Raw genomic sequence first — 24,571 nt, forward strand, 5'->3', positions numbered from 1 at the left:
AAAAGCCTAATGGACGATGCTAACCACGGCTAAGCAATTATTCAAGATAATTCATCCCTGGAATTTTTTACTACGAATTTTGCACCAGTGTTACCAAAAAAAAAAAAAAATTAACGATGAAATTTAAACAGCCTATGAAAATAATATTATTTTGTGATGTTAGATTCGGGAATTTGAATATGGAAGTATATGTTGGCATGGCATAGTATATCAATAGCACGTTAAATTATTAAAGTTTTACACGTGTACTAGAAAGATATGCCTTATTAATTTTTATTTATTTATTAATTATGAACGGTGATCTTTGACCTTTTTTATAGAACTTCTACGTCTGTATACTTATCTATATAATAAAAATAAAATAAAAAGCCTTTTATTCCATGCAAAAAGTAAAATACATACATAGTTTAAGAAAAAAAGAATAAGACAAGAAAAATAATGATGTTATTTACACATATTTCACTTATTTTAGAAAACTGTTTAAATCTAGATATAATATAGAAGTTTGTCTTGCATGAACCCCTCCTCAAGTGAGGGTGAAGGCCTCCTCTAAAGAGCTAAGTTCAATTAAGCGTTCATAAGTTGATAAAGTTCCGACGTTGTAAGTACTATATGACGAGCTGATCTTTCTTCTTTTTCGTTAAGTATTTCTCTTGGGTTTGTGTCTCTTTTCTTATTATACAAGAGGTCTGAGATGGCTTCTTTAGAGGGTTTTGGTCTTAATCTTCCACGGTGACCAGCCGGATTGGAAGATGGTTTTCGTTGCTTAGTTGAAATTGATTGAATGTTGCATCTTTGAGGGAGGGGGGGGGGGGGTATTGGTTGCTGTGAATCTAAGTTAATAGTGGTATTGTCGTTGGTTTGTTTATACGCTTTGTTGACGTTATTTGTTTATTAAGTAGCTTAGAATGCATGGTTTTAGAACTCCTTCTGAGACACTGTTAGATCTGGGTATAGATGGGTTTGACTGTTTTATTTTGTTTTTCTTGTTAGGTCTGGTTGTACTATTAATTACTAGTGCTTGAGAATTGGAATCTGACTCTGGTGAAGTCATCAGTGTTCTTTTGTTGTTTGATTTGAATATAACAAGTTTATCGTATTTTATCGTGACTTTGTTTCCTTTCTCGCGCTCTCTATTTGCTTCTTCCTGTAGTTCTTTCCTTTTTTCTAATATGTACTTAGGGTAATCTTCGTTAAAATAATATTGGGTGTCTTTTAATAATCTTTTTTGCTTAAGAATGCTGATCTTTTAACCAAGGGTAGAAAAAGTTACAATTACTGGTCGTGGTTTCTCACCTTTTTTCCCCACTCTCTTTATTTCCTGAATATCTCTACAATCCAATTTTAAGGACAGTTTTTCCCTTATGAATTGCAATATATTGTTCTCCAAGTTATGGTAGGATGTCTCGTTCTCTTCAATTCCGAAGAAAATTATGTTTCTTTGTCTTGCTTGTTTTTCCATAAATTGGATTCTTCTTTCTTGTTGTTCAACATTTTCTTTCAAGGTTTGATGTTTTTCTTCCAATATTGTAAATTTCTCTTCTAATTTGTTAGTTATGTTGAGTGTTACTTGTTCTGTCACCTTTTCGCCACTTTTCTGAATTTCTAATTTTTGAACTTTCAATTCTTTTTGAATATTTTGTAAGGCTATCATAATTTCCTCCATAGTGTCTGCTTTGTTTTGGTACTCGTTGCGCCCTCTAGTAGAATCGGATACTATTGTTTCTTATTGTGCGTAAGTCGAAAGTAGTGTGCTTATTTTCTAATAGATGGCGCTGTTTCACAGTTTCTTTAACTATAAAATTGCACTTGTTAAGATGTGAGGTTATGCTTTTCCAAAGAAAGGATAGCTTCGCGATTTTTCATTTATTTGCACTCCGGCACCTTCATAGATTAACACTAGTTCAATTTAAGTTCCTGGATTCGCGAGTCTAGACTTGAAAAAAAATTGTAGATTGTTGTTTGCTTACACTTCACTTATTTAGGTTTTTTTTTTTGTATTATTCGTTAACTTAGCACCTTGTCTTCACTATATAGTCATATACACTAGTTTATTGTTACTTGTACGATTTTTCATCACTAAATTCACTTAAAATACATTTTTAAATAACTTTTTATACGGACTATGTTGTTACCGCGTCTCAGTACCGCCTACCCTCCCTACCTATCTATACTAATATTGTAAAGCTGCAGAATTTATAACGCGGGTAAAACCGTTAGGTAAAGTTGTTTTAAGTAGTTATGTGTACATCATAAAACATGTAATTAATATACTTAAAAAAAATAATATTTTGGCTGTCCCATCTTATTTTGCATTCTATCATTATTGTCAGTAAGGCTTTGGCGATTAACTTTTAAAAACATAAAAAAATCTTTCATCTACAACGAACCAACCTAATTTGAATAATTAAACTAAATCAAATGCAATATTAGCACGTATGTATACATTTTTTTATTTACTAAAAGCAACCTAATACTTATCTCTTCATTAGATCACAAATTGTCACTGAAAAATAATTTTAGTTCTGCGACGTTGGAACTATCGCGACCCCTGAAATGAAAGAGAATGAAAGTCTTGGATTTCTGATATCTCTAATTAACAACTATAACGAAGTTTTAATATCAGATCACTACCAAAAACAGATGTTTGAAATTGTTCCTCAAACTATTCTCAAAATGAATTTAACTTTAGCATAGATTTGATAGATTGATTTGAAATGAGATCTTAGACAAAAGAATGATGTCGTCGCTTTGACGGTGGTTAAAATTTGAGAAATGTCCGTTTCATTAAAGTTTCAGTTATAAACTTATTAACAGTTAACTATTTATTATAAAACAGTCCCGATACTTTATCATAAAAAACTTCATCTTAAACCGGTCATTTCAGTAAAATGAATCATTTGGTATTGTTTTATTATTGTTATTATTTTTAAAATGGAAACATTTATTTCGCCATAATGTGTTTGGGACCACATTGTTATGGGCGTAGAAATCAGAGAGGTCAAATGCTAGTCAACTTTCTCAGTATACATGAGCTGCTCTGTATAAACACCTTCTTTCAGAAAAAGGCCAAAAGAAAGTGGACCTAAAGAAACTCCAAGTGTTGGTGAAGAACGAGATTGAAATTTCATTATGAAGGATAAGAAGCATATATTTAGGGATATCTCAGTGATCAACAGTATGATGAGTACGTACAATACCGGAACTTAGATAAGACCAAGAATACGTTCAACGACCACATTATTCGCGAACCTATTTTTGTCGAAGATGTAACCTTAGAGATTATCTAGGGTTATATCTACCTCGAGCAAAAATTACAGATTGGTAGAGAAAACAACGAATCTGAGATCAACAGATGAGTATAACTGGGTTAGGCAGCTTTTGTGATGCTGCGTCATGTCTTAGGGACATCCTCGTCACAATGCTTATTTCCAAGATATTTGACCAATGCGTCGTACCAGTTATGACATGTGGAGCGGAGACGTGACAATGGCACGTGTCAATGAAGCTGACACGCCGACTGGATTTCACTCAGAAAGCTATGGGGAGGTCTTTAATCGGGATCTCACTAAGGGACAAGGTCCGAAATGAGACTGTCCGGCAGAAGACCAAATTAACTGACTTGGTTCAAAAGTGTAGCAAATTGAAGTGATAGTGGGCTGGTCACATATGTCGTAGAAGCGATGGGCGGTGGAGTAAGCAGTTCCCGAATGGAGATCATGGTTTGGCAAACGAAGTGATGAACGCCTTTTAGCTAAATGGAACGATGACGTAAACAGGCTGGTAGTGATTGGATAGCGAAAGCGGGAGATCGTGGCTTATGGCGAATCCTGAGGAAGGCTTAAGTCCAACAGTGGACTGTGATAAGTTATGATAATGATAGCAAAATCAATTAACAATTTGAAAAATCTACATTACAACATCAGGTACATTATAAACCTAAGTAATGTATTCTGTTCTATACAGTAATCTCTAATCAGCAATTTGTTAGGGATTGATGGAAACAAGATCATCACTCATCATCATCACTTCATCCTATCGCAGTCCACTGCTGGATATAGGTTTCCTCAAGTTCGCGCCAAAAATGGCGTGAATTCATGTGTGTTGCCCATAGTCACCACGTTGGGCAGGCGGGTTGGTGACCTTAAGTGAAACTAGATCACTTATCAAGAATTAAAGTACTCTTTCAAGGATCTACAGTTACAGAATATAACAGCATTATTGATAATTAACTAATTACACAAAAGGAACCCGGGACATTAAAATTAAGATGTCCCGGGTTCGTATTTTCAAAAGTTAAATAGCAGTTTTTAGAGTTTGCAAGTAATATAGTCGTTGTATTGTTTTTCGGCTTGATCAAATTGATTTTACTTAAGTTTTATATTTAGGATTTTCCCATAATTCATTTATGACATCATGACGCCCAACTTTTATACACAAAACTTTGAAGTACTTATCGATTTTAGACTGAAAATTACGTTAAAATTAATTTATACATTTTAAGCATGGATCGGTCCAACTTCTTACGCATATACGCTTCAGCCCGTAATATCCCACTACTGGGCATAGGTCTCTTTCCCCATGTTGAAGAAGGATCAGAGCTTCATCCACCACGCTGCTCCAATGCGGGTTGGCGGATATATTCCCTACTTTGAGTAACGATCGCTATCAAATTTTTATGATAATAACTGGCTTACCGTGCTCTCTGAGGCACGGCGAGGAGACCCACAAGGACAGTACAAACACCCAGATCACGGCAAAGATCTGTATGGCCAATAAAAATGCTTGTCATATGCGGGGATCGAACCCGCAGCCGCCAGCGCACAAATTAGTGCTGTGAACATTGCGCCAACGCGTCATCGCATATAATTGGATGATAAAGATGATATTTTCTATAGCTTTTAGAAAAACTTTCGGATTTACAAACAAAACCAAATGATCTGTGTCTGACATTTTCGGGTGTAAAAATAATCCAAATGATCAGTGTTCAACAAATATTTACATATATGGCCTATATAAAAAATTCTCATATGGTGCGATAGAACCAACAACCTCTAGTGAAACAGTCAGTTGCTGAAACCGCGGCTGTGACTTCGTTAAATTATGTTGGTAGTACTCCGCTCTAAACAATTAAGATGGATACAAAAGGAGTTTTATTTAAGGGGTCAGTATAATAAACGTAACTGATGTGAATTGTAGCGTGTATACTATTTCGTTTAGTAGGAAAAAATACCAAGTTTTGTCGGAGAGTGAAGGCTATTTTATATAATTCTAATATCGCCACACGTTTTATAAGCTAGTCGCGCTATCGGTCTGTTTTACGACACTTAAAAATGTTGTATGCAACGCCTTCTAAGCCATTCGTAAAAGGAAAATATCGGAAAATTGGGAAGTTAAAATTTATTATACAACATTTGGTCACAATGTAAGCAATATAGCCTACAAATATAGCTGAAACACTTTTGGAATCTTTTATTTGATAATAAACGTGTTTTATATTTAATGCAATTTTAATTTGACTTGTAAATCTGTGTTTTTAATGTGTTTCTAAAATTTGCTGTTCGATAAAAATTTAGTAAAAACAGAGAAAAAAACCGACCGACTTTAGCGACTTCGTTAGAATGCGCTAAAGTCGTGCGAATGTTCTCTGAAAAAAGAATCCATCAAAACATCGACATATTTATGTATCCATACTGAAAAATAGCGGTGGATGTGTATGCAATAAATTTTTATTATTTATCACCAGTTAAAGTTCGATATAGTTTTGAGCCATAAAATTTATTACCTGACATTAATTTGCATTTTGAATATTAGAAAAAAAAAAATTCCCGTTAATACTTATAATTTATATCAAAATTTTATGAAAATGTAGTTAATATTTCATTTTATAGCGAATAGTAAGTATTTTAGTAGTAGTTATCAATTAGCAGTATTGGAATTCATAAACGGTTCATGTGTCGGTTGTGATTAATGACAGAACTGTTTTAGACACAGTTGGCTGGACTGAGTGTTGTAATTTAGGAATCGGCGGAAGGTAATATCTTTTCGCATAAATAACACTAAAAGCACTATTTAGAACTATTGCCCAAATGTTTCGTATGTACAACTTAGAGTTATTTATTTAATTATAGCAGAGGGATATTTTACTTATGTATATTTTATGTACATTCGTCTTCTCTTAATTAAAAAGCTTATTAAAAAGTAATAAGATAATGCGATATCTAATCAAGTTACTGCATAATCGTATAATTGACTATCCTCCCCTCTTGAATCAAATTATTTGGGTGTACCCAGAATATCGTCTCGTTATTTATAATAAATCTAACGAAAAAAAACCGACTTCAATTACATCGACGAGTAATAAAACGTAGATCGACGAAAAAATAGTCAAATAACTACGCTTTATCAAAGATTACTCAAAAAGTAGTTATCAGATCTCAATAAAATTTTTACATGACAAACATCAGCTTTCGATTAAATTAAAAATTATTAAAATCGGTACACCCAGTAAAAAGTTATTGCGGATTTTTAAGAGTTTCCCTCGATTTCTCTGGAATCCCATCATCAGATCCTAGTTTTCTTATCATGGTACTAAACTAAGGATATCTTTTTTCCAACAAAAAAAGAATTATCAAAATCGGTACACCCAGTAAAAAGTTATTGCAGATTTTCGAAAGTTTCCCTTGATTTCTCTGGGATCCCATCATCAGATCCTGGTTTCCTTATCATGGTACTAAACTAGGGATATCTCCTTTCTAACAAAAAAAGAATTGTCAAAATCGGTACATCCAGTAGAAAATTATGCGGTATAATACAACGTATGTCGACGAAAAAAGCGTCAAGTAAAAACGCATTATTAGATATAACTCGAAAAGTAGTTGTTAGATCTCAAATAAATTTAAATGGCACCAATTGACACACACCACCTTTCGATTAAAAAAAAATTGTCGAAATCGGTCCACATGGTCAAAACTTCTGATGTAACATACATAAAAAAAAATACTGTCGAATTGAGAACCTCCTCCTTTTTTGGAAGTCGGTTAAAAAGAATTGAATACAGTTTTTCTTACCATAGACATAGACATCTTCGCAGGTTCATTAGGTCAGTTTTGATGGACATTGATCTGTAGTCGTAGTATAGTAGTGTAATAGGGTTTCAGTTGTATTTTTTTTTTTGTCGATTTTACAAACAAGATTCTTGTCTGATTACTGTGGCATAATAGGTGTTATAACAATGTTGTGCAAATGAAGAACTCAACGAACCTTAAAAGTTTGACATTATATTCCGTACTTTAATTTTGATTTAGTTGCTTAAAATACTTCTGAATGATGGAATTTCTCGCGATGCAGCCGCATGCGGCCTGCAAGTTTCAGACGCTATATATTATCCCTCAAAGATGACTTGAACCGGGAACATTAAATATCAAGTACGCATTGACTTCATTACACAAACAAGGACTATAGAATACTAATATACCAAAGCCACGGAAATCATTGAAGTGAAAAGTGCATATTATATCTTAATAAAGTTTAAATAAATTGTGCCAATCGCATTAGCATTTGAAATATTAGCTTACTTTACTGTGCAATCATTTATGAGTCTGCTGCATTGCGAACGAAGCCTTTAACTGCGAGAAATGCAGACGAAAAGTAGCTTAAATGTAAGGCTTTTTGAGACAATTATTTATAAGTCTATTAAATATGTCTATTATTAACGCTTTTGTGTAACGTAATTGGCTAGACAAGGCATCTTTTTCTGTTAAGTAAAGAGATAAGATGTTATTGTGACAAACAGATTGTATTAGGCCTTCTAAATACAATCTGTATATCACAGTTTTGTCTTGAGACATGCTTTTTTCTTCTTTCTTCATTCCTTCTTTTTTATTCACCGACTGGCATGTTATTTATTGTAAAAAAAAGGAATGACAAAATCGGAGTTCAGATTCACGAAATTTCACAACTTATAACTAAAGTAATAAGGGAACAAAACAAGTATGTTTTTCCGTGTCACTTGTAGCTTAAAATAAAATCCGCATGAGATAACGTGAACAAGCAACAAGCTTAAACGCGAAGTCGCATTTAATCCGAAGCTACTTAACGCTTATTTTATTTTATCGTAGAGGAAACTTGTTTGAAGAAAATAATAAAATATTGTACGAACAACTGCAAAACTTTACGAAGTTTGTTAAGAATTTATATTTTCGTCAGCTTAAACAAGTTGACTTGATTGTATGTGAGTAGTTATTTGTCAGCGGTTCTTAAATTATTTAAGCAGATTTTATTTGATTAATTTTACGTCTATGTTGGCAAACAAACGTACGGGCCATCTGATGGTAAACAGTTACCGGAGACTATGAACACGAATAATACCAGAAGTAACTGAGGTAGGGCACAGCATTACTGATGTAGGGCACAGCAGAAATTTCTTGCTCAAAATATGGAGCAGCCCGACTGGGGAAGTACCTCGAACTTACAGAAGATCACAGCTAAATAATACTGCTTTCAAGCAGTATTGTGTTCCTGCTGGTGAGTAAGGAAACCAGAGCTCCTGGGGGGATTGGGGATTGGGTCGGCAACGCGCTTGCGATGCTTCTGGTGTCGCAGGCATCTATAAGCTACGCTAATCTCTTACCATCAGGTGAGCCGTACGCTTGTTTGCCGAACTAGTGATATAAAAAAAAGCATCGCAAGCGCGTTGTTGATCCTACCCCTGACACTCTCCAGTAGCTCTGGCTACCTGACTTACCATAGGAAAACAAGAATACTTCAGAGCAGGAGCAGTGATATTCAGCTGTGATCTTTTATAAGGTTGAGGAACTCAACTCAGGCTGCTTCAGATTTGAGTAGGATATTTCATCTCAGTGAAAAAGCTCGTGAATCATTCATTTCAATATTTTTAGAATTATGAAGGTTCCCCATTGTGTTTCGTACACAGACATTTAATTCTTAGCCAACCACGATATAACTTAACTCATATAACAATTTTGTATTCGTAATAAATTGTGTTAAACGAATTGCGTATATATATTTTTTAATGTTAAAATAATTTTATAATAAGTTTAGTAAGTGGTTTGTGTTAAACTAGTAATTTATGTGGTAAAGTACGTAAATTCTGCAGAATGCAAAAATATAGAAAACAAAAAAAAAAAATACACCGTTTCAGCTTACACGAAGAACTTACAATTTTCCGAGCTCAATGTTTGCAAAGGGCTAGCAATTCCCGTGTACACAACACTACACGAAAATGCTCGTTCAACAGGTACAACCCGTACGGCTAACAAAAAGCTCAGTTTCTCAAAGACCCAATGTAAACTGCTACGACTCTTTGTGTTTCAACTTCACTCGTTATATACAAATACACTGTTGAATGTTAAATTATTTGTTAGATGCTTGGTATGCCATTTATTTTTCATATAATGTAATAGTTGCACACCTTTTTGTAAAAGGCATTATGTATGCTGAAATAAAAAATAATTCTGTACGTTCTGAAATATACTTAGTCATTATTTGGATAGATGTATAAGAAGTGTTCAAAGGCATAATCATTCTCAAAAGGGACGTGTTTCAGTCAACCGTTGAGTTACTAAGTGGAATACATATTACCTACTTACAGAGAAAAATGAATGTACATTTAAAATATTGATAAAAAATGTATGACATAAAAAGTCAATCGCGAATTGTTCTTATAAAATATTTTTATTTATAATAAAGAAAAACAAAAACCTGTTGTAGTTGCTATTGTTCTAGTAACAAATTAAAATTACTATAAAATATATCTGATACTTATAAATATATACCTATAAGAAATTCGAAATAATATGTGACAAAGCATTTAGGGTAGGGAAACAACATTTTTTTATTACCAAAGAAAAATGACATTTAAGAAAACCTTTGACGATCATCGATGTATCTTTTATATTTTCAATATTTCTTTTCTATTTAAAGTCTTATTTGTATATTTTATTATTAGAGTTTCTAGTAGGTACATCAGGAAAAACAATAAAAATAAAATCGATTTTGTAGATACATAAATAACAATTATAGTTATTAGTCACAAACAAAATACACTGTATTTTGATATATTGTATGCTTAAATCAACGCAGTTACGAATATGGATAAAATCTAGTAAAGAAGATAGCTTAATTATGCGATCATCAATTTTGACGTAATGACGTTGGGACCTTAACTACACTCGTAGTTACAATTTCTATGGTAAAACTATTACAGTAATTTATATTGCTTAGAAATTAGGCGAAAGGGCAGTGTAGCTTGTCCCTTTAGGACAAACCTTACACTCATTTGTATAATAGCTTCGTATCAATACTTGAAGACTATATGAAATACGAACATTACAATAAAATACATTTATAACTATTGATACTAATTCGCATTTATAACAACGAATAAATCTTTGTTTTCGTTAATGACTTTAAAAAGTCTTATTTTTCATTTTACATTTTAGAAGTTGAGATTAATTATAATTAATGGAAAGGAAGATCTAATTATTTCTCGCCCCTCAATCCATTTTCCGGCAAACAGAAAGAACAAGTGCTACATCTAGAATATTAAGATGAAAATGGAGTATTGTAACTTTTAATTTCAAATTTTATTACCTGCTTACTAATTGTAGAGAAAGTAGTCATCATTATCATCAAATATATATTAAAATAATGTTATAATAATAAACGAACTGTCTGTTTAGTAGGTGCCTGTTGCAGTTTTTGTTTGCCATGTGCGGTGATCGAACCCGCTTTTGTCGATGTGAATTGAAGTCACTTTTTTTTTCTTTTGCAAACAAACAATTGTGTAACTGGTACATTAATATATAAGCGCGCACGAAGACTTAAAACCTTTACGTATTTTATATATCAAGTTAATACATATATGTACGTGTTTGTTACACACATTTGAAAATATGTATACGTTAATGGTAAGATTCATTTCTGTAAAGACAGCCTACAGTTGAGATGAAAACATTTCCCCAGACACTAATTACTCAACTCCTTAACTAGATTAACAACTTTTCGAGACGCTTAAAACACGTAGGGAAAGACTACGTGCTACTTACGCAGCGAGGCAATTTTATATGAGTTTTCATAAAATATTTTTACTATTCTAATGCCTACGATTTTTTTTCCTAAAGTAAGCAATTTAATGCTTGTGTTATAGGTAAGAGCCGACTGGTATACATATTACAACTAGTTTAGTCTAGAGGCTAGTTTTTTATTTTTTTTTACAATAAAATAATAAATAATAAAAAAAAAACTAGCCTCTTTTCTTTGTCTCAAGTAGAATCTTTTTTAAGATAATTACTTTAATAGAGGTATATTTTTTAGACTTCCTAATTGTAAGCGACGCAATATAATCTGTAATGTGGTACAAATCTGTATGTTCATAAAATGTTAATATAATGTAAGGTATATTGTAAATCGTTAAGGAAGTCATCCAGTAACCGTCGTTGCGATCGGCACGTTTATGTTTAAGTCATTTGTAAAAGCTTCTATCCATTCTTAAATAAATATAACCTAAATAGATCTGACGAGTGCTTTTTGACTTATCTCAAATAATGCGAATATACTTGATTATGTTTTTCAAGTACTTTCGTTACAATACTGGTCGGTGTAAATAAAATTGTTTTTTTTTTCATTTGCGAACAAACATAACTATATTACAATGATACAGATCTTATTTGTATTTTTTTTTAAGTAAAAGATTTTAACACTGATTTGAATGTTAAGAACACAATGATTCAGTTAATCATAACATTTTCAGATAAATTTATTGAATTTCAATATTAATTGTCAAAACAGGTATAATCTTACTTAATAAATAAACAGTACATTTCTTAAAATTAAAATAAATCTTGAGATAGAAACACATAAAAATTCAAATTTCTCATCAAAGTTTATTATTTTTGAGGCTTTTAAAATAATGTCTAAAAATGTTCTTTTATTAATATTTAAAATTTGTCATTATAAAAGATATTCTACAAACGAAATAAAATATTTACATTTTAAGTGCTACGGTTTTTTGAATATTGTATAAAAAAGTTTTTAAATAAAAATGCATTTCTCGTTCTTCTACAAAGGATAAAGGATCTTTGGAGTTTTTGTATTAATGTAACGAGGCTTCGGACTTGGTATAATAACTTAGCTTTGCAGCTGCGGAAAATATTGCTAAATTAATTAAATATGGTAAAGGATAATGTATACATTTTTTTCTGTGAGTAACATACATAACGTTTTGTATATAATAAAATATGTACGGTGTAAATATTGTAAATGCTAAAAAATGAACGTAACAATATGTAGAAAATATATCCAAATTAACTCAAGTTCCTCATGTAAGGTAAAATTACTAAAAAGACAGTATTGTCTTGTATCGGTTAGTAATAAATCATTTTTATCTCCAAGCTTGGTTCGTTTAATCGACGTAATGTGTAGTGATTGTTTTGATTTATGTTATACGGCATTAGCTGTTACCAGCGGTTTTACTTATACGCTATCGATTCGTTGACTTTTGTTTCTAATATTTTCGAACTTTGTCTCAAGAAGAAAATCGAATTTAGTCTGTTTTTCTGGTTCTAAAAAACATTTTAAAATCCCCTAATCAATTTAAGGAAAAAAAAAATTAAACTAATAATAGTTCAATATAATTTCTAAAGTTGATGTACGAGATTAAATAAAGAACCAAACTCTTTTATTCAAAGATGGTAAAAATAGCTAGGGGAAAGATTTACAGCCTAAAGTGATCTGCAGTGGAATAAGAACAGCATTTTACCGTAATTATCGTACGGCTTAGTGCCGATATCACAATATTATTAATTTTTTGTAAAAAATTGAACTGTGCACGGAAATCTTAAGTAATATAGAAAAATTGAAGCAGCTTCCGTATTACTAATAGTCGTAAAATGTGAACACATTTTGCCCGAAAATTTCCTGTTTTTTTGCGTATTTTATTGCTTCTGTCGTAATAAAAAGCATAAGTATCGCCTGAATATTGGTCGTTGGAATTTAATATCCTTTGACATTTTAATCAATTTGTAATGGTTTTATCAAATTGCTGCATCGTTTTATCATTTTATCAAACACATGCAAATGATATACGTTTTGGTCTATCTGGGTCTAATTTTTTAAATTATATTTAGAATAAAAGGATGAAGAATCATGTCATGATAAAGATCTTCAATCTCAGACTTTCTTTTGAACGGAAGGGCCGTTCATGTAGAATATGTATCTTTTAAGACTATCACATATATCAGACTTACGATACTATACCCGTTCATTACATACATACGAATACATTACGTAGATGTCAAGAAGTATCTTTTTCGTCAGTCCAACATCTCGAATGTTGTTAATCCTGTTAATGAGTCGAGTAATTAATGTCTTGTAAAATGTATTCGTCCCAGTTATGCGCTGTTGCTCGCATCGCGTGATGTCGATGTCGGCGCGATGTTGAATTAGGAGCTCTCTGATAGGGATTTTGTAGATCTGTATAATATTATCCTAGTTAAATTGTAATAGAGATAATATTCATATTTCATTTCCTTGTTTTGGAGTGTATTTATATCATTACTCTAACTTTGATTTAAGTGTATATTTATGTACGTAGATAGAAAGCAGAGTTTGTAATATTAAGTACAAGAAAATCGAATATTATTATAAGTTTTTTTTATATATAAGTGGTGTTACCTAGGTATTCAACATAACATAGGTATTCAATTGCCAACCTAAGGAATGCCATGTGCGTGTTAAAATACATTTAATTATTTATGTCATTATATTTTAATAAAGTATAAGTATAGGCGACAACTTATAAAATATAATATATATTTTTATTTTTATTTTATTTTATTAAGATACATGAAAGAATATAAATTACAATCACTAATAATAAGATGCCACATAAACTCATTCGAGTACTATATTACACAAAATGTCCACCACCGGTGGATTGATTCGTCATAATTTACGAGTGTTTGTCAAAATCTGCCAAAACGCACTTTCAATTGAGATTGAACCAAAAGTAACATACACTTTTAAGATTAAAGTTATGATAAAGCAGCTAATTTTTACAACACAATAATATATACAATAATACACACTTTGTAGTGTTAGGCTTAATTTCGTAGATGTTACAGTTTTAGAGAAAAACTTAAACAAACGACTAATTTCTTCATCATAAAAAGTACCGAAAACACCAAAATCACATGAAATTTTTGGTTACCCATTACAACAAGTTTAGGTAATGAAAGCGATACGCTCAGTAAGTGAAGCTACGCGATCGGTAACATCGCGAATCGATTAAGCAACAGGTCTGGCACATCATGCAGCTTCGCAGCTTATAAAACAAATGAATTGAAAAATTGGAAATTTTGAATATTAAATTATAAAATAGATAATAAAAGTTTTTTTGTAAATACTAAACTTTAACATTTTTGAACTCTAAGTTTAAAAAAAAATTAATTAACAGTAAATCATTTTATTTGTATTCGATAACTGTTTATGATAAAGCTTTAGATTAAAAACCACCGTATTTCGGGATTTTGAGGGGGACGGGGGAGGGAGGGGGGGGGACACTACGCCCGGTACCACTGCCACACTTTGGAACCCCATGGTTATGGAGATATCCATGGTTAAAGTTTTGAGATTAGAAGAAGAATTTAGTAGCTTTCACACGTTATTTTCACATTCCATAAGCATTTTTTTTACATTTAACACGTTATTTTCATATTTCACATGTTATTTCTACAAGTTATTTTCGAACAGGAATATGTAAAAACGACCTCGACTCCAAGATCAACAAACAATACAACTTACGTTACTCATGCTCCGTTCCGTAGCTTTCACATGTTATTTTCACATTTCGCACGCTATTTTCACATTTCACACGTTAATTTAACGTTTTCACACGATTTTTACCAAACAATACCACTGATGTTAAACGACTAAGAGATAGATGCTTTAAAAAAATGACGCGCCACTTATCGTTTCGCTCCCAATCAATTTTAGCATAAATTCATTGTTTTTGTCTAAATAACTGTAAAAAGCAAAGGTCTAAGACCATGAAGCCTTATTTCGTGTTAAGTTTTTTACTTAATATATTTTATTTTTACTTATTAACTGTTATATACGAAAAATATTCAATATTTCAGTTCATTTTTAATAATTGTTACTGAATATATAACAATAAATAAGTAAAAATAAAAAGATGTTGAAGTGAAAAACATGCATGAATTAAATAAAAAATGTTTTATGCTAACTATAAACTCTTTTATTTTGCATATACATATTTTATAGCTTTTAATAACTCTTCAGAAGGATCTAATCTAATTTTGAGCTTACACAGGTTAGGTTAATTTTTTATTTATTTAAAATAATTTTTTTATATATTTTGATAAAAAACCGTGTGAAAACGTTAAATTAACGTGTGGAATGTGAAAATAAAGCGTGAAATATGAAAATAACATGTGAAAGCTACGGAACGGAGCACGAGTAACGTAAGTTGTATCGTTTGTTGATCTTGCAGTTGAGACCGTGTTTACGTACTCCTGTTCGAAAATAACTTATTAAAGTTGCGGAACGGAGCATGAGTATCACTCCCCGCAGCGCCGGGAGGTAAGGTAGAGTTAGACGCGGAACTCGAAGGTATTATAATAAGGCTTAAATTCTTCTTCTAATCTCAAAACTTTGACCATGGATATCTCCATAACGATTTGTTTCGGAATGATAGCAGTGTTACCTAGTGTAGCTCCTTCTCCACCCTCCTCCCTCCACCCCCCAAAATCCCATAATTCGATGGTTCTTAATCTAAAGCATAGCCCTGTTTATTAAATAATCTTTTCAATGTTATCTTAACTTAAAAATAAATCTTACCTTAAAAATAAATACAATTATATTTATTTTTAAGGTTAAGTTAGATAATATATATATACTGTAATATATACTGTTAATAATATTGATATATATATCAATATTATTTAGTGAGTATTCTGATAAATAATCCAAATATACATAAAACGTGGTCTTTTATTAGGGTTCGATTTAGGTAGACACATGCGAGTAAGTATAAGAAAACCATAATGGGGAATAAAAAAAATTAGATTGCTTCATTCGACAACTCAATTCCCGAGGCACCACTGCGAGTATTACTCGTTTCATTTCTTCGGCTTACCGGCGAATGGATTTAGAAAGAAAATAATTAGATTTCCTACCATTCATTAACGTTTTGTATACAATGCAATCTCAGAGCCGATCCAGTATAATAATAGAAATAAAATTGTAACTACAAGGATACATTTGTTTGTTAATTGTTTTTACTGAAATTGTATAAAATATACAATTAATAAGGGCACGAAACTGAGAAGTAAAGTTTTAGTACTAGGGAAGTAATAGTAGAAGAACAAATAGTAATTTGAAAAAAAAAGAACGTAATGCACTTTGTATGTTGACGCGTTGTATGACGCGTTGGTGCAATGTTCTCTAGTACACGAGGTCTTTGGTGTAATAATTTTTCTGTGAAAATATACCTTAAATGTGGTGTTAAAAGGTTTTTAAACTAAACAGTTTACATAATAGTTAATGCCCATCGTTTAGCTTTGCATTTTTGCGGTTTTTGTTAATCGCAGAGGTTCAAATTGGTGAAAATAGGTATAACAATTACGATTTTAACGATTAAGTTCTTTTATCATGAAAGAGTAACAAGTATCCTATATGTTCTACTATCCACAAACTCCCACAAAATTAAATTTTTATTACATACTAATGTATGTACCGTTCTTTATTCCTACACTGCAGCTCTATTTGCTATAGCTTTCTAGTTGCAAACAACAATTACCTCAATTCTCACCCTCGAAGACCTGCTTTAAACTTTAAAGAACGAAAGTTTGGATGTCGCTAAATTAAATTTATTTACAAGAGCCTTCAGCAGTTTCTTCTAGTGCAAATTACATTACTAAACTTGAACATTTTAATGAATGTTTGAATTATTCGAAACTGTTGAATCTTTTTTGCTAAATGAATTTAAATGTAGACCATTAAATGGAAATAAAAAGAACGAATAAGCGTAGTTTAGACATTGCTATATTTTCAAGATCTTTTTTTACAGTTTCTGTATAGAACTCAAGAGGGCAATTCTGTATTTAATTAATACTGTTTTCTGTAACAAAACGAATAAACACATTATTAACGACTAGCTGCTGCCTGCGACGTCGTCTGCGTAAACACTATACAGCAAAAATACCTACGATTATACCTTTAAAATAACATTTATTTACCCGTTTCTTCTTTACATGTCATATCTGCAGAAAGTGCAGTAACAGAGGGACACTGTCTTTTGTAAAATTGACCTTCAAAAAGTGCTTATTTTCTGCTTTGAATAAATGACTTTATGGTGATTCTGCTGAATTAAGTCATAAGTTGTAACTGAAGCAGATGGAGAAAATAATGAATAAGGAATACAGAATAGGTTATGAATAGGGAATACATACTTATAGGACTTCTCGATAAACAACATTAGTGGTTATGATGATGTTTTTGAAATCTCATACATGGCGCAGCTTTAAAATTATCTTGATACTACTTATATTCGTTTAATCATATTAATCGGCCTAAGTTACTTATATTGCGTGATTTTTATGGTGTGAAGCTAACTTATAGCATGGTTATTAACATAATAGCAACAAAATTCAAATATGCGTCGTTAGCTTACACGTTGTTACAGAATGCCTTGAAAAAATAAAGGTTCTCTGCTCGTTCCCTGTAGGTGATAGCGTGATAATATGTAGCCTATATGATGACCCGACTTCTTAATTATATTCGTGCCAAATTTGAAGTAAATCCATGCAGTACTTTTTGAGTTTATCCCGGAAATACATACAGACAAGCAGACAAACAGACAAAAATTCTAAAAATTTTTGGCTTCGGTATCGATTGTAGATGACACCCCAAGTATTCTTTTAAAAAAATATTCAATGTACAGTTTTGATTTTCCCACCATTTTATTATATGTGTAGATTTGATTATTCCACTTCATAATTGTTTCAAACTTTAGAAATTTATAAGTATAATTTTAAACCTGTCTCCTTTTAATTTTGGGTAAATATAGTTGTATATGTTTTTATTTACAGATTTAGCCTGTAATTTCGCACTGATGGGAACAGGCTAATTTGTCCATACCTACATGGACCCTTCACCTAAGAAGGGTCTCAGCACTGCGGGTTGGTGAATATATTCCTTACTATAGTACCTAACGATCGCTATCAGGTGTCTTTGAAAACAACTGAGACCAACAGCTATGCGTGATTTTACAAAAAAAAAAAAAAAAAAATATACAGGCAAAATGTAAAACAGAATTTTGAAACGATAATTAGCCCGCTTTAGTTTATGATATTCATATTTACGAACATGTGCCAGTTATAAAGCCCCAAAGTTTTGTTGACACATGACGTCATACAACTTTTGCTACTAGGACGACATATGTTTAAAATGTTACTAGAAAAGGGGGAGGGTGTTAAGTTGCGGTTGGAAAAATTAAAAAATATAATAATTATTTTTAAAACGAATTATGATTAAATTAAACTGATCTTTATATAAAACATTTCAACTCACAGACAACAAAAATTAACATTTATAAAATAATTTCACTCAATATCAATAATTAATCAAGACGAAAGTTTTATAGAAGTTTTATCTCAGACAAATTAAGTTAAAATTAATGATAAAAATTAATACATTTAGTTTCATTTTCAGTTACCTTTAAGCAGTCGAGAGTAATTTTAATTACATTTAAACAATAGAAGTGATGTGTATCACATCTAACCACGTAAAGAAAACCTGGAATACCACAAAAGATGTTTCTTGTTAGAAGAATACAATGATCTTAGCTTTTGTTTCAGCCGCAAGTGACACGAAAAAGAATCTTGACGTTACTTTGGGAGCTTTGAAAGGAATTGATGTTAGGCCTGGATTACACTCAGTCAGCATACTTTTAATTAAATAAAAAGTGATTAATAGTTGTGAAACGAAACGAATTATTTTTTACCTGATTGACTATTACTAGTTATGTCAAGAGGCTTAACTGAAAATTGACTAAATACTTACTCGTCTCTACGCACAGTAATTCTATTTTTCGCTTTTATAAATTTATAACTACAAACTTATAATATTATAAACAATAATAAATAAATAAATATCTACATAATACACACACGGTCGTCTGTGCCTAAAGTAAGCAACTTATTGCTTGTGTTATAGGTAACAGCCGACTGGTAGCTACATTTTTTTTCGATATCCCTACTTATAAATAATACATATATAAATAAATATTTATATTACACCCAGACTCGGAGTGGGAATCGAACCCAGAACCCTCGGAGCAGAAAGCAGGGTCACTACTTAATAAAATTTTAACTCTTTGTATCTAGTTTATCCCCTTTATATATATGTATGTCCAATTATTAGTAATTTTGTCCTTGTAATAAGAACCACTAAAAACTTGTAAGACAGAAACGCGTGGGGTGATATTTATCAGTTACACAAAGAACCCTTACGCTTATTTTCGTCCTTTCATTTTGTATCATATTTACTGCTTTGGAGGTACCAGAGCACAAAGACATATTTTCGTTTCATATCGGTTTGTCGTCAACAATCGAGTCAACTTTATTTAAGCCTACACAATTTTTTAATATCATATCAAAAATCGACCGTTCCAGCGGGGATCGAATCTGCATCTTTGACTTACCGTGTCGGCACTTTAGCCAATTAAGCTATGGAACGATGTAACCGCTAGATCGAAATTTTTGATATGATGATTTTATATTCGGTCTAAGCGACTTTACTTAAGTCTTTATTTAAGTCGCTAAAGATTCTTTATGAAATCTTTATAATTAAAATCCCTTTTTAGATATCATCGATCTTCTCTTTCAATATTTATTAACACTTTCCAATATGAAATTCAGCTTCAAATTCCAAAAATATTCCTTGACAACGACATGAAATTGTTTATAGATTTTTAGGGTGGTAGTTTAGATGAGAATATTTGGAACAATTACAAAATATTGGTGACACAGCAAACAACGCTAAGCTAGTACTACACCGGGAGACTTGTATAATGATGAATACAGTATTGCAAATGACCGAAAGGCAATGGTCTCAATAACCAGTACAGAAAAATAGTACTAGGGATTTTAAACATGTGAGGGTAATTATTAGACCAGGACTAGGTAGATTAGGTGTACAAAAATCGAAAATACGTTATCTCATATTCATATTTTTAAGATATTCCAAAGAACGTACACTGCACATAAACCCTTATGATAATATTTAGGTATATCTTAACGATTTATTACCCTCCTGCATATTCAGTACCATCAAAGATAAATCATATAACAAAGATAAAGTACTTAGTTAAACATTTAAAATGTTCGCTATCCACTTGGTAATTTGATAAGCAAATCGGTAAAAGGCTTAACTTTCTACTTTCCGGAGCTCAAGTTATTTGAGAATCAGATGAATGTAATTATGACTCCCAAAACTCAATTAGAGTTACAAGATAGATAACATGAAGCAAAAATTATAATTTTATTTTATTCTGCAACTAAAAATGTATACAGCTGTTGTCAGCCTTGTTGTTCCTTTTTGTTCGAACTAATTTCAATAATTTTAGAGAACAACAAAGAGGCAATAGTTTAAGATTTTCGGCTAGACACAAATTACTTAGTAAAAAGTTGCTTGTAGTTTAATTGGTATTAGTGGTCGCCCAGAGAAAATTCGACCATAATTATTTTAAATTACAAATTTGAACGTTATTAAGGTTCTGTTGTCAAAGACTATAGATATTTTTTTTTATGAAACTAGGTCGGCAAACAAGCGTACGGCTCACCTGATAGTAAGCAATTACCGTAGCTTATAGACGCCTGCAATACCAGAAGCATAGCAAGCGCGTTGCCGACCCAACCCCCAATCCCCCCCAGGAGCTCTGGCCATCTTACTCACTAGCAGGAACATAATACTGCTTAAAATCAGTATTATTTAGCTGTGGTCTTCTGTAAGGTCGAGGTAATTCCCCAGACCGGCTGCTCCATATTTTGAGCAAGAAATTTCCTGCTGTGCCCTACCTCAGTTAAGTACTTCTGTAATACTTCTGTAATACTTCTGTGATACTTCTGTAATAATAAACAAAAAAAATATATATATATATATATATATATATATATATGCGTATGTGTCAAATACATGGTAGTGTGTGTAACCCCTTTTTTATTCATTTATACTCCTCATTTCGTACAATTTTCATAAAAAGGTTTCGTAAAAAGTTTTTGCTTCACGTATTAATATATAAATATATTTAATTGAAGTGAGCAAATAATGCCTTTTATTTTTTCGTACGAAATATCTCGTCAATAAATCTATAAAGTCATTAACGAAGTCATCTACAAATTAAATTTTCTAATACTTGCCTAATGTATCTCAGGGGTCGTAGAGGGTCGTAGCTAGAGCCTTTCAATCGAGTTATAATTTCCGGATCGGGAGGCGCAACGGCGTGAAGATTGTAATAGATTCCGCCTTCATATTCGATATGTTCTACGAGATATAGCTATCGATTTAATATGATTTATATATTCTTTATAACGTTAAGCTGTTTGAAGATAGAATAACTAAAATCTTCACGGGATTATGTGATATAAATTTAGATTATAATTTGATAAAGCTTAACTGAGATAGAGCCAGCAGAAAATTTCTTGCTCAAAATACGGAGCAGCCCGACTAGGGCTACTCCTAGTACCTCTACCTTACAGAAGATCACAGCAAAATAATACTGTTTTCAAGCAGTGCTCCTGTTGGTGAGTAAGGTGAGCTCAAAGGTAGCGCCTGGGGGGAATTGGAGATAGGGTCGGCAACGTGTATTGCAAGCGTCTATGCGCTACGGTCATCGCCTACCATCAGCTGAGCCGTATGCTTGTTTCATCAGCGGACCTAGTTACATAAAAAAAAATTGTCATCTTTCTCGTTCTTTATACAGAAGTTTTATTTCTATTTTTTGTGTAGCAGTAAAACCTCATTTTCATCTTTGGTATTTTTTGTTTTGTACACATCATTTATTTTAAAAGAAAGCACTATTGTCTATGTAAATTAATCAAATATACAATGGTGTGTCAGATAATACTAATGCAAATTTGCGTACAACTGTACACCATTAGCAGAGAAATGACCCACACTCGGTAATGAGACATATGATAATTAATTACAGTAGAAGAATACATTTCAGACATTCCACATCAAGTGTATTTAAGGAATATAATATTGTATTGCAAATATAATATTGCAGAGTAAAAAAATACTTAGGTAATTTAGATGAAGTAAAAGAAAATAAGAAATCCGTTATTACATTTAGAGTACTCACTGTAAAAATAATTGCTTTATACTACAAATGGAAATATATGTGAAATCTTATATTTAATTATCAGAGTCTAGATATTGTATGAATCTTTTTTGCGAAAGAAATCAGAAACGGATCAGCTATATAAATCATTCTGTCAATTAAGCAGAAAAATGTAGGTCTCTTGTTAACTTTTTTGTTTCCTCGTTAGTTTAGCTTCGCTGTCGATGCTAGGTACCAAATTTGCTATATGAATAACGATCAAACTTGCTTGATGTGACCGCTCTGGTATAGTGGTGCCGTGTAGGCGACTAAACTAGGTTAGATTCCCCGCTCGGAATGAAAATCAAATCTCGGTAGAAGATTTGATTTTGTTTTGATAACCACGATTCTCATTTTCTTCCTTATTCATTTAATTTAATACCATATAAAAAGTGCATAATTTAAAGTGACGACTGCTTCCTGGACGGGAGACGGAAATAAGCGGTGAAGTTATACTCCTCAGATTTAATTGAATTTGATCATTTTTTTTTAAATTTTTGTTTAAACTTTATTGCACACACAAAAAAAAGATACATTTTAGAACGATTAGATACAAAACAAATAATGTATGTACAGGCGGCCTTATCACTTATAGCGATCTCTTCCAGGCAACCTTTAATAAAGTAGTTGATAAGAAGTTTCTTTAACTCGTAGTATATTACTCTTAATTTGTGCCAAAAATATTAAGTTTTAGAAGGTTAGACAGTCTAATTATAACCATGTTCAAGCTGTAAAATCTGAAATACACTTACACATTAGGTTAAATTCTAAAACTACCCTACATTTAGATTTCTTCTCAATATTACCTATCGTTACGTCGTTTTAGAGATAAAAACTTTTAAAACTCGGCGAGATATTGAAAGAAAAACTACATACTATTTACATACAATGGAAATTAATGATTTTACTTTGAAATTTTGACGTTTTGATTTAAACGAAAAACTATTTTAAGCATTGATAAAATTTTCCCTCGCCTACAACTTATATACTGATAATAATTATAGACAAGAATAAGTAGTATCAAGAGTATTTTATTCATCTTCATTCATATATGAACCAAAATCTAATATATAAAATTCTCGTGTCGCGGTGTTTGTAGTTAAACTCCTCCGAAACGGCTTCACCGATTGTGTTCATATCGGGTAGTTCTGAGAATCGAACAACATCTATTTTTCATACCCCTAAGTTATAAGGGGGGGAGGGGTTGTTAAGACGTTAATAAAATGTTATGAAATTTTGTGTGCATATCGGGTAGGTCTGAGAATCGGCCAACATGTATTTTTCATTCCGTCAGGGGGGAAGGGATTGAGAAGGTTAATAAAATATATGGCAAAACAACGTTTGCGGGGTCAGATAGTAATTTTATAGTTTTTCTTATTATATTTCTTATTATATAGTTGTCTACATATCAAATGTGAATGAGGTAATTCTATATTTTATATTGTAACGTGACAAAACGTTTTACAATTTCGCGATCACGAGTCAGCCTATAACATCCAACTGCTGGGCATTGGCCTATTTCTTCATATAAGAGAAGGATTATTATAATTGTTATAATTTATTCTAAGTTATCCTTTCGATTTGCTCATTCATTGGCTTAGTCCGTCTATTGCAGACAATTTATACATATTTTTTGTGCCCTAGGCGATACAGTGTCAGACAGACACTGTGTCGCCTAGGGCACTTTTCAGGAAAACGCAGAGTTGCCTAAGCTCTGCGCCACCCTCTCGACCTCATTGGCTAGGCCTACAGGAATGACGAGTCGATACGTGTGTAGCCAGTTTGGCTGCAGGAGTCTTTCGCATTTCAGAGCTATGACACGAATGCTTGACGGAGACCCCATTCCGGGTTTCAAATGAAGTTTTCCTTCTCCAAGACCCTGATGATTTTGAGCCAGGTTTATCCCTCGGCCGCCTTTTACGACACCCACGGTAAGAAAGGGGGTGATGCTATTCTACTCAGCTGACACTACACGGAACTTTACAACTGTATTCATAAAATAAATGTAATGATGTCAAAATAAAAAAGTACTAAATTTAGTTTACTGACTTTTACATTAGCTCGGTATTATAGTAGTGTGTGGAATTATGCGATTCGTCTAGTTTAAAACAAAACAAAGAATTTTAAATAACCATTTGTATCACACAG

General features: G+C 32.0%; 1 pseudogene; it reads right to left on the minus strand.

Annotated features, from left to right (window-relative positions):
- Positions 1-883: 883 nt before the first annotated feature.
- On the minus strand, positions 884-23,539 carry LOC123657133 (annotated as a pseudogene).
- Positions 23,540-24,571: the final 1,032 nt, after the last annotated feature.

This window comes from Melitaea cinxia, chromosome 10 (assembly GCF_905220565.1).
Source record: "Melitaea cinxia chromosome 10, ilMelCinx1.1, whole genome shotgun sequence".
Lineage (NCBI taxonomy): Eukaryota > Metazoa > Arthropoda > Insecta > Lepidoptera > Nymphalidae > Melitaea > Melitaea cinxia.